This window comes from Equus asinus, chromosome 10 (genome assembly GCF_041296235.1).
Source record: "Equus asinus isolate D_3611 breed Donkey chromosome 10, EquAss-T2T_v2, whole genome shotgun sequence".
Taxonomy (NCBI): domain Eukaryota; kingdom Metazoa; phylum Chordata; class Mammalia; order Perissodactyla; family Equidae; genus Equus; species Equus asinus.
The window spans coordinates 22,006,828-22,019,339 of record NC_091799.1 but is presented as its reverse complement, the minus strand read 5'-3'; the positions used below and the strand labels follow the sequence as shown (position 1 = coordinate 22,019,339).

General features: G+C 37.5%; 1 protein-coding gene across 8 annotated transcripts in view; it reads left to right on the top strand.

Moving 5' to 3' along the window:
* Positions 1-12,512, top strand: part of RABGAP1 (RAB GTPase activating protein 1) — a 160,619-nt gene that overhangs the window by 7,968 nt on the left and 140,139 nt on the right. The window lies entirely within an intron of this gene.

Below are 12,512 nucleotides of genomic sequence, written 5' to 3'. Positions count from 1 at the left end.
GGCCCCCCCCCAGCAAAGCCGGTTTGGCTGTTGACTTTCATGTTTTGGGCCCGGTCCTATTTGGGAATCTGGCCCCTCCCTCCGCCTCAGTTTCTCCCCATTGCTCGCTGGGCCTGTATCTGTGACTTAGGTTGGCTTCGGCCTCAGGCCATCTTCCTGGGCTGCGCCTGATTTGAAAGACTTGCTTTCTTTTAGTGTCAGTCTGCCATCTCGTGTTCTGTCTGTCTCACTTTCCCCGCCTGCAATTAAAGTGTCTCCGGCATCCCACTCTTCCCATCTACTTTTGAGTATCTGCGCCCAGTGCCTCGTTCCTGTGTCTTGATTCTCAGAAAGCTTCAGGCTCGTAGGTGTTGAGCCAGAGGATAACCCCAGACTTCCAGGAGTTCGCTGTCCATGCCTGGTAGTACTTCCGTTCCTACTCTTCTAACGTTCAGATTGTTATCATCTGCACCTGCTTTTGCAGGCATGTCCATACTTCAGGTTACTTGGGGATTCGTTTACCTAGGAAGTAAATGTCCTAGGAGACCGTGTTAAGTGATCATGCTACTAGTGCTCACGGTACTAGTGCTCCGTTAGTTTAAAATCACGCTCCAACTTGAATTTGAGACCTTTTGGCTTTTGTTGTTTTTATTAGTGGAAAAAAAATTTGTCAGGATCGGAGTTTCACAATTCATTTGATATTTTCATTCAAATAAACACCTGTATTCACATACATGTGACTGGAGTAGTAAATGATGAGTGTGTGTGTGTGTGTGTGTGTGTTACCAGCTGCTTTGTTTATTTAGGAGGAAAAAACAAAGGAGGATGAATTGAGCTATGTTTGTCACATTAAACTGATGTTTGAAAAGAGTTGAAAGAAAGCTTCGATGCCAAGGAAGTGCACATTCAACTTTTTTTTTTTTTTAACGAAGGACCTGTTGGCCTTAATTCAAGTATCCATAGGGTGCTATTTTCATATGTATTGGAGACTTTTAAGTAGAGTTTACTTAGAAGAGGTGAAAATGAGTAGGGGAGAGAGGTCTTTATGGTCTTCCTTTGTAGACCTCAGGTTTTCGTTAATAAAATTTGAATCCATGATTGATTTGTGTTTATTGGTAACATTTAAAATTCATGTGTAGCTTTAATACAATTTAACTTCAATTCATAATTAAAATTGAACACTTGCTGTGTTGTGTACATTTCCTTTTCGTTGTTTCAGTTTTATAACTCAGTTTACAGTAAATTAACTCGTTGGTGTTAAGGTGTATATTTATCTGGATAATTAACCTATCAACTATATGCATTTGGGCATTTTTGGCATAGTGTTTTGTTAGCAGTTTACAAGGGCGTAATCTGGATTAAATAGTAATTTAGTGGGACTCTAAAAAGTGAAGATACCTGTTTCATATCTTTTCTCCTGCATATTGAAAGAAGTGTATTATGCACATTATGTACGTGAGGGGACATGATTTTCCACAAAGGTATCTAAACTTTACAGCCTGAATTCTTTAAAGAAGTCATTCTTTTATTAACTATACTTCCAGCTAAACTTTACAGCTCAGATTATTTTTAAAAAGTCATTGTCTTTTACTGAGCATGTTCCCAGCTAAAGTGAAGCCTACTTTGAAGGGCTCATCATTTCCAGTAATTGTTTTAACAAGTGACCTTTGAGTACAGGCTTCAGAAAATAATTAGTTTAAATCGGTGTTACTCTTGAGTGTCTTTATAGACACTGGTGTGCTGAGGTTCTGACATGGGCTGCCCATCATGTTATCTTTGTAGTTTTCAATATAATCAGATATTATTACACTTCTCAAGCATGTGGAATAAGTGAATATAAAGCCCTTAAGTCTTTTTTGGAGATAGAACTCAAATACTGTTAAAGAAGTGCTAATTTAACCACTGTACAGAAAGCAGAGTTTGGCATGATATTTGGGTGCTTTGTATGTAACTACCTTGTTTTATTGGTTTTCCATAGTTCTATCCCAAGGAAAGAAATCCAAGGCTAAGGACTTGATGTCCATGGGTGTACATGAAAAAGTGTCATATCAATTTAACGGCTCTTTCTTTTTTGCATAAACTAGTTACCTGATTCTCCCCCTACCCCTAGTTTGGTGTTGATCCTGAGATCTTTATTCTTTAGAAAACTTGTAAGTCAAAACAATACTAGCTAGACGTTTAAACCGATGTTGTAACCACTCTTGTTGACCCTAACAGCCTTGTTTCTCTTTGTGTGTAAAGGCTGACCAAATATGGCGATTTGCAAGACATTAACACTTTATAGAATTTAGCCTGGAAGTTTCCCTCTTTCCAAAGCAACCATAATACTCTGAGTTAGTCATCAGTGAGGATTTTTTGAAGATTGTTCTTTCTATCATAGTAGAGTTCCATAACGCCTCACTCTCCCCCAAAATCCCTTTTTCTGTACGTCATTCAGTAAAAATAAAGCCCTAAATTCGTTTTTAAGGTCATGCTTGACATTAAATAGTATTTATTACCTTGGTTAAAACATGAGAAGTATATCTTCTTAATTGTATGACTGTGCTGCCAAATTTGGGGGTTTGTACCTCTCTAAGAGTTAATGTGTGATTATTATGTATCTCTAGTTAAGACATAAGCTTTTATGTTATAAATCACTACTTCTTGGGATCTGGTAATCTTTGTGACAATAAGTTTTTCTCCATACTGAAATCTGGCATTTCTTAAGGTACATTAGCAAATTTGTTTCTGTGGTAACTTTAACAAAGTGTTCTTAACTCTTAAAGCTTAACAATAATTTGACTATTTAAAAAAATTTTTTTCCCGTTTTCCCTTATTTGTACTTATAATTTTGGTAATTATAACCAACAACCTATGGTTATAATCTTGTTTTCCATTTTCTGAGGATGGTCCCTGTATGAGAAAAGGAATTGATGTGTGAATCTTTCTTTGGGAACATATTTTAAATATCATCAAGGGTATTAAGAGACAGCATTCAAGGCTCAATTGGATTAAATGTTGGACGTTTGTCTGATACTACTGAGAAGCGCCATGAGTTAATCATTTTAATATTTTCACCATAGAGGTAGTAAACTCTCGTATGCCCTTGAAGTATGCTGATAAACGGATTCTGGCAATGTGAGAGTAGGAACATGTCACGTAAATCTCATTTGCTGTGACACACGATTTTCTCTAAATAGATATCTGATATGTCTGCAGAAGGGAAATGATTATATCCTTTTTGTAGTTACCTGTTGAATTTTCTGTGTATTGAAGAAAAATCTGACTTGTGCCTAACCTTAAAAGCTAATACTTACATAAAAAATTGTTCCCTAGCAGAAGGTCTTATTTTTTATTTTTTTGCTTTTGGTTGTGAGAAGAGAACCTTTCAGATAGGTTTAAAAACATCTGTGGAACTTAATTATTTGTGAATTTTTAAAATCATCTTATACAGTACCTATTCCAGTGATGTGAATGAAGGTGCTCCGTAAATGTTTATTGATTGCCCACCCCCTATTCAACACGCTTATGAAATGGTCCACCGTCTTTGTGTAACTCTGGACCAGGGTCATCTTATATCAGAAGATGCAGAAAACATGTGTGTCTTCTAAATATTTGTGGTTTGCCTACACACATTCACCTGACAAACAGGTCATAGAGAAATCATGTTTATTGCATTCATCTTAGGCTTTGGTCATCTATTGAAGCATTTACTTGCTTGGCATTAAATTCACATAGTTTAAGGAGAAAAGAATAGTATAAATATTTCAAATCTAAGTGTAGACAGGTTGATGTTCTAAATGGAATAGATTCATTTTCTTTGCTGTGGATGAGAAGGAACTATATTGACTAATTTCCTAAAAGGAGGAAAAGTCTTTGTGCAATCCTGCATGGCTTAAAAGTATTCATATTTTTGTATTTATAAAACACTAAATTACATTATGCTTTAGAAATCCATTCCAGAAAAAGTGAAGACAAGGATACTTTTTTGTAAATCTGTACTATCCAGGTGAGAAATATAATCTGACCTTGTGAATGAGTAGTACATTAACATTAAGCCAACTTTCCTTGTGTTCCCAGAGGTAGGTTTCTATTGTGGAAGCGGCAACCAAATAATTTAAATATTTAGTTTTAGAGATCTTGTGTTGAAGTGGCATAAAGCTAGCATACCTAGAGTTCTGTAAAAAATTAAAGTGCTAGGGGCTGGCCCCGTGGCCGAGTGCTTGGGTTCGCGCGCTCTGCTGCAGGCGGCCCAGTGTTTCGTTGGTTCGAATCCTGGGCGCGGACATGGCACTGCTCATCAAGCCACGCTGAGGCAGCGTCCCACATGCCACAACTAGAAGGACCCACAACGAAGAATATACAACTATGTACCAGGGGGGTTTTGGGGAGAAAAAAAAAGGAAAAAAAATAAAATCTTAAAAAAAAAAAATTAAAGTGCTATTTCCTAAAATATCCACAGGAATGTGGGGAAGCCACTTACATGGTTTGTTTTTTCAGTTAACAATATTGCACTCAAATAATCAACACAGAGTAAAATAAATTGTTTTATGTGCATTTCATCCCTCTTCTTACCACTTGTACCTTTCATTAGAGGTTTCAAGATATAGGAGGGAGAGTGTGAACTTCAGAATCAGAAAGATACAGATATCCCAAGTCTCGCACTTACTTAGTATACCACTGACTGTAAGCTATGTAATAACTCAGACTCAGTTTCTTCATTTGTAAAAGTGGAACTAATTATGCTTATATCATGGATTAGGATTGGAAAGCACCTGACGTCCTCCCCCGCTTTCCTGGATACTCTCATTCACAGAAGAATAGGAAGAGTTCAGTCTCTTCATTTTCACCTGTGAGAAAACTGAACCTACAGCGTTGTCCGAATCAAACCAAAAAGGACCTAGTTCAACTCCCAGACGGTTTTTTTATATTATACCAGACTGTTAACTTTAAAAAGTCTTAATAAAGCTTAATTACTCATGAAAAAGTGAGAAATAACTCTGAAAACATTGGCCATCTTCTTTAGATGCTGTACTGTATTAATTTTTTGAGTTTTATCCTAAAGATCCTATAAAGTTGCCATCAGGCTTTAAAAACTTTTATTGACCAATGAATGGATAAACAAAATGTGGTCTATACATATCATGGAATATTATTCAGCCTTAAAAAGAAACGAAATTCTGACACATGCTACAACATAGATAAACTTTGAAGACATTATGCTAAGTGAAATAAGCCAGTTACAAAAGGACAAATAATATATGATTCCATTACTTATATGAGCTACCTAGAGTAGTCAAATTCATAGAGACAGAAAGTAGAATGTTGGTTGACTGAGGGAATGGGAGTTAGTGTTTAATGGGTACAGAGTTTCAGTTGGGAAAGATGAGAAAGTTCTAGAGATGGACAGTGGTTGATAGTTGCACAACAGTGTGAATATGCTTAATGCTACAGAACTGTACACTTAAAAACAGCTAAAATTGTAAAGTTTATGTCATGTGTATTTAACCACAATTTTAAAAGATTGACTTAAGTCTTTAAAAAAATTTTTTTAAACTTTTGTCTTACAAATTCCTTTACTCCTATAATTAAAGTATTTTTTTAGTTCATCTGGAATTGAATTAAGAGTCACTTCCTATTCAAGGAAATAAGTTGTCACAGGCATTGTGGGTTAAAATTTGCCTAAAAGTGATTTTTAGACAAGCTGATTTTTCTTGCCTTTAAGTGCTGTAGACCCAAGATAATTGTGTTGTTTTCTTTTGTTTTTGATTTTTTTAAGCTAAGCTGAAATTATTTAGAAGGCTTAAATTAATATGGTTCTCCTAGCTCACTAAAATAATTCAAAGAAACAGCCTCAAATTCAGAGTCAGGCTTAAACAAAGACACGTCTACTGTTTAGCAATTAGAAGTGGTGGAAAGGAATTTATTTTTATAAAGAAGGGATGATTTTTCCATTGAGTTTTGTTAGATTTGTCCCACCCTTCCCAGGGATAGGCTGTGAGAAATTCATGTGAAAATTAATGTGAGGGAACAAACTCAGAGCCAGGAAAAAAAGAAAAAAGCTGAGGTTAGTATAATGTGATTTTTAAAAATAACTTTGTACTCTGCTTGTTTAGTTTTAAAAGGCTACAAACCTCCAGGAATTGGCCTGCTACAGCATCTTCAAGACTTGATTCTTTTGCTACTTCCTGTCTTGTCTTTTTCTGAACAGAGATTAATATTAGCAGATCTGTTTATAGAAGGATACAACTGGGAGCACCATAGAGGATGGATTGGAATGGGGAGAGAATGGAGATAGGGACACCACAGAGGAGAGATGTATTCCAGAAAAGGACAGAGGCACCTAGATACCTGGGTTTGGATCAAGTTCCACAGTTTTCTCTCTGAACTTAAGCAAGTTATTGAGCCAGTCTAAGCCTCAGTTTGTCTGTCATATGAAGTTAATACCTATCTAGCACGGGTAGTGTGAAGATTAGTAATAATGCGCGTAAAGCTGCTTAGTACCATGTTGGGCATGTAATTGGCACTCAGGAACTAATAAGTAGTATTCTCTCTTTAGGTTTAGCAAGATGATTTAAGTATCCCCCTTAAGATGTACTCATTTGCTCACTGGTTGAGCAGGAAAAAATGATGGGGATCGGGAGGGAAGTAATAAGAGAGTGTTTTGGTCCAAAGAGAATTCAGGGTATATTTTGTGGCTCATTGTTCTTTAACTGGTTTTGGCTGTGATGCTTGGGATCTTGGTGAAGAGTCAGTCAGCCACACTCTAGTTGTTTTTGAGTCTCTTCGTTCCAGTCATCATCCATATCCACATCCCCAATCACACGCACGTAGTATAGCATATTGATCCTTTGTCCTCCTCACATTACTTAGACCCTACCAGTTAGATACTGATGGAAGAGTATTATTCAACCGATCAAATTTATTGATCACCACCAGCAAGCAAAAATATGAAGATAATATGAATAAAACCTAAGATCCCTGTCCACAAGTAGTTCGACAGGACTGTGTGTGCTCAATGTATTCCCTGCAATTATCATGGTAGTTTATGCTTATTAATGGTTTCTAGAATGAATGATCAACCAATATAGTGGAGTGGAAAAGAGGTATAACATTATTTTACTGTGTGATAAGTGCTATAATTCTGTGACAAATTAAAAAACAAGCAAACAAAAAGCCTTAGGAGTCCTAGAGAGAGAATGAATATTGCAAAAGGGAAAGCGGGGAGGTTGAATATTTGATGTATCGCAAGATTGCTGGTGGGGAGAAGGACTAACTGGGGAAGTGAAGACACATTCCTAACTTAGCAAAAACCTGAGCAAAGACTTGAAAGCATAAAAATGCCTGACATATTTGGTGAGTTTTCTGGTATGGTGTGATAGAAGGAGATAAGATTAGAATGATAGATTGGCTCCAGATTTTGAAGAACTAATGGTATAAGGAGGTTGGATTTTATTCTGTTTTCAGTCAGGAGCAATCAAGTTTTAAGGAAGGGGATGGGATATGTAATCAGATCTGACTTTTAGAAATTAACTATCATTAACATAATAATTAATGACAAGAGAGACTCTAGAAAGGGTGACTTATGTTGTAGTTAAATTGAAAGAGAAGGAAGAATTCACAAGTCAGTGACATGAAGGGTGGAAAAGAAGGAATGGATTTGAGTATGTTTTGGAAATAAAATCCGTTAGAGTTCCAAGGGAGGATGAGAAAAGGAGTCAAGGATTTTTTTTGACATTTCCGTCCTTGATCAGTTGTTGTTAACCGGGATAGGGAACACATGAGAAAGAAAGTGCTTGTGTGACAGATGGGGGTATGGATATGGATGTGGATATGGATATGTAGAATTGATTTTGAGATGGCCATGGGAAACATTTAGCAGAGGCCTCCTATGTATTCTCATAACACTCTTTGCATACCTCTATTATACCAAGCATTATACCATACCATAATTACTTATTTACTTGTCTTGTTTACTTGTCCATTTTCTCTACGACTATAAGCCTGTCAAAGGTAAAGAGTACCTATTATTCCTCATTGTAAAACTATACCTAGTGCCTGGCACATATCAAATACTCAATACTGAACAGAAAAGAAAACATAATACAAATACCCATATAAAATGAAAGAGAAGGGACAGTATCATCAGCATACCAAAAAAGTTATAATCACGTGAGCTCATGAAACAGCAGGGAAAATGTGGAAAAAGAAGAGGGACAGTATGGAATTTAAAGAATGGGTAGAGGAAAAGGAATCTAAATGACAGCTGAGAAAACGTAGTCAGAGGTAAAAAATGGAAGCAAAAAGATAACAGTTGCGGAATAAAGAAATAGCGTTTTCATTTATTTCAGCTGATAGAAGTAAGCATAGAACTGAAAAGAATGCTTTGGATTTTAAAATTTTGTATTGTTGATTTTTTTTTTTTTTTTTTTGAGGAAGATTAGCCTGGAGCTAACTGCTGCTAATCCTCCTCTTTTTGCTGAGGAAGACTGGCCCTGAGCTAACATCCGTGCCCATCTTCCTCTGCTTTATAAGTGGGACGCCTACCACAGCATGGCATGCCAAGCAGTGCCATGTCCGCACCCGGGATCCTAACCAGCAAACCCTGGGCCGCCGAAGTGGAACGTGTGCACTTAACCGCTGCGCCACCAGGCCGGCCCCTGTATTGTTGATTTTTATTTATTAAAAAAATTTTTTTTCCTTCAGTGAATGCTCGGAAAGCGTAAAGTACCCAGGGTCACACAGATGAGGTTTAAGTTCAGTTTTTAAAAGAGGAGGTTCAGTGAGGTTTGGTGAGAACCAGGGGAGCCAGATTTTTGAGAGGGACTGCTCAGTGAGAGTGGGGAGTCCCAGTGAAGTGGTAGAGGCGGAGGCAATTAATGCTGCTCCTCAGGAAGAAAGAGTTTCAAGAAAACCAAGGAAATAAAGATAAACCAGAGCCCTGGACTAGTGGCTGGGAACTAGCACGTTTTGTTTCAAGCCTGTCTAGTTTAATTACGAGCGTTGCTCGCATCTCTTTCATCAAGTTAGGTAGATCACTTATTGGGAGGTGATTTTTTGCCTCTACTAATTGCACATTAGCAAATCCATGCCACTGCAAGTTTGCTGTTTATGTTACTATTCTGAATGATGTAAATAACTAGAAACAATACAAATAGCCACTAGTACTCTGTACCCCCCCAAAAAAGTTGAAGTTTTTAAAAAGTAAACACTGGTTATCCAGAAGCCGACTGCTTTTGAAGGGCTGTCAAAAGAGCCTTTATCATGGCCGTTTCTTTTTCATTTCAGTCTCCATTAGTTGGAGCTATAGTGTTTAAGAGGAGAATGAAAATGAATCTTCATTCAGCACAATTGAGGTGCATTATTTGCCATGATCTTTGCAGAAGTGCATGTCTGAGCATAAAATTGTCACTTATGGCACAGAGCAGTGAATCTGGGCAAAATGTTAATAAGGAGTTTTGATATCGTAAGACTTAATTTTCAATCAGAAAAGATCTCTAGTGATCTTTTATGTATCAATAAGGATAAAAATAATGAAAGGAGGGGCCAGCCTGGAGGCACAGGGGTTAAGTTCATGTGCCCTGCTTCAGCGGCCCAGGGTTGACCAGTTCAGATCCTGGGCGCGGACCTACCCACCACTTAGCAAGCCATGCTGTGGTAGGCATCCCACATATAAAGTAGAGGAAGATGGGCACATGTGTTAGCTCAGGGCCAATCTTCCTCAGCCAAAAGAGGGGGATTGGTGGCGGATGTTAGCTCAGGGCCAATCTTCCTCAGCAAAAAGAGGAGGATTGGTGGTGGATGTTAGCTCTGGGCTAATCTTCCTCAAAAAAAAAAAAAAAGTAATGAAAGGATAGAAGTAATGAAAAATATAATTGAACTTTTGGGTTTGAGGCAGGAGGCTGCATAATTAAACAAAATTACCTATCATTTTAAGCGCCTTGACTTATTAAAGGAGATATAGAGGTGGAAACATCCCTGAACTTGGCACTTGCCAACCTGGCTCATTGGTAACTGGACATGTTATAAGAATCTGGGCTCATCACTTGTATAAAAGAAGGAAACTGGGGCCGGCCTGGTGGCGCAGTGGTTAAGTGTGCACGTTCCACTTCGGCGGCCCAGGGTTCAGATCCCGGGTGTGGACATGGCACCGCTTGGCAAGCCATGCTGTGGCATGCATCCTACATATGAAGTGGAGGAAGATGGGCATGGATGTTAGCTCAGGACCAGTCTTCCTCAGCAAAAAGAGGATTGGTGGCAGATGTTAGCTCAGGGCTAATCTTCCTCAAAAAAAAGAAAAAGAAGGAAACAAATTGTGCCTACCAAATACCAGGGTGTTCATATGTATATTATCTTATTTAAAATGGGATAAAAATCCTTACTATGTCTACCTTACACAATTGTTAGGATGATCAAATGAGATAAAGAATGTGTATGTTTCAGTAATCTGTAAAGTATTATACAATACTTTTTAAATTTATTTTTATTTATTCAAAGTATTTCCTTACATTTATTTGGATATAAACAAATTAGAATGTGGAATTAGGACAGCTGTATATTTTTGCCCAAATACTGTTTTTCCTAAATTGAATCACCTAAATCCGTTGATACCTGTTAATTCTTTTAAAATCGGAAGTTAGTTTTTGAAAAGCTATAACTATTGGGTGCTTATAATGTTCTATGTGTATTGTTAATACACATATTAATATATATATTTATATATATATTCCTTAATTTTTATAATATCTCTATGAGGTAGATAGTACACCATTTTCACTTATGAAAACTGAGGCTCAGTGTGACCAACCTCACACTATTATTAGATAGTAAACCAGTATTCTAACATGGATTTTTCCTAACCCTTAATTGTGTGCTTCACCATCACAAATACAACTTCTCTTCTTATCATCAGTCTACAAAAGATGATCTTACCTTTTCATTGGGTGGCTCTTGTTCTTTTCCATCTTTATTTGCCATTTATCCTATTTCTTTAGCAAATATTTGAGCACCTAGTATGTGCCAGGCATTGTTCCAGGTGCTAGGGATTCACTAGTTAATGAAATGGACAAAAATCCCTGCTCTCCTGGAACTTAGGTCTAGCTTACATGATACTTAAAAACAAATGATTAAAATGTAAAGTGTGTCGAATGGTCATAGGTGGTATGGAGAACGGGAAGAAGAGGGATAGCAGTGCAGCGTGGTTGGGGGAGGAAGTTGAGAGTTAGAATTACAGTCTGAAGGGTGAAGAATTAGAGTAGGGGGCTTCTTGTGGTAACTGATGTAAGTAGGGATTAAAAACAAAGTAAAACTAGTCCTTATGGTCTCAAGACAGAAGTTGTGAATACTCTAGAATTTTGCCAGGAGTACACCAAGTTCTGGGGTACCTCTTTATTGTGGAGGCCAGGGAAGAGGTGATCTTATCCTGAGCCCTTGGAGCTCATGGACTCCCTCTTCACTTCTGCTAGTGGTAAGGCCAGAGAAGGGGAGTCTTATCGTATAACTTTTCCTGTACTACTTAGTGTTTTGATAAACCTCATTCCCACTGAATGATTCAGTTACTTTCAAGTGCCAAAACAAACAGTAAAGTATCTTGTAAAGCGTATTTTCCTATCACCTCCTCAAAGAAAATAGATTGAACTTTGAGCCTGCCAAATCTTCTCCGTTCCATAGTGTAAATACCAAAGTATATTATTTTTGAGTCTAGAGTATTATAGAAGTTTGTCAGTGTCTTGAGGTCATAGCTTTAGGACACTTTCCCAGGCCCTCTCCTATCCTCCTGTTAGTCACATTTTAAAAGGTAGAAAAAAGACTAATTAAGCCTGAAAACCTTACCTAAAGTATAAGTTCTGAAAAGGTAGAGACTCCTTTATCCAATACTGATTGTTTGGGGGACAAGACCCAAATTTGTGGCATTGGAAAGGCATCATAATTTAATGGAAAGAGCATAGCCTCTGGAATCGTAGATAACTGGGTTCACGTTTTGCTTTGCGTCTAACCAGTTACATTACAGCTATTACCTTGAACAAGTTATACCATCTCTCTAAGCCTCTCTGTTTCCTCATCTGTGAAATATGTGAAGATTAAATTGAGGCACTCACCATCAAATTGTAATACAACATAATTGGTACTATAAAAAAATGTAAAATGCAGTGGGACCAGAAATAAGGCAAGCCTTCATTTGGCTCTGTGCTGAGAATGGGCAGGCTACTGGAAGAGGAGGGTTACATCATGAATGATGAGTTAGAGTTGGTGGAGCAGAGAAGCAAGGAGACAGCTTTAAGAGACGATTCTATGAGAGCAAATACATGGAGGTATTAAAGTATACATCCTCAGCAAAGACATTACCTCCTCTATATATTTCTTAACCCCTCCTATCCAAGCCCCTCACCAACATGTTCCCGTAGTTTTCTTTACCTTAAATCAGTACCTATTAACCTATTCAGTTTGCCTCTGTTCTCTACTGAGCTATAAACTCCTTTTGGGCAAGAATCTAATTTCTCATTTACTATATTCTGTTCTTTATACACTAGACCTAATGGATAAAGCAAAACTAC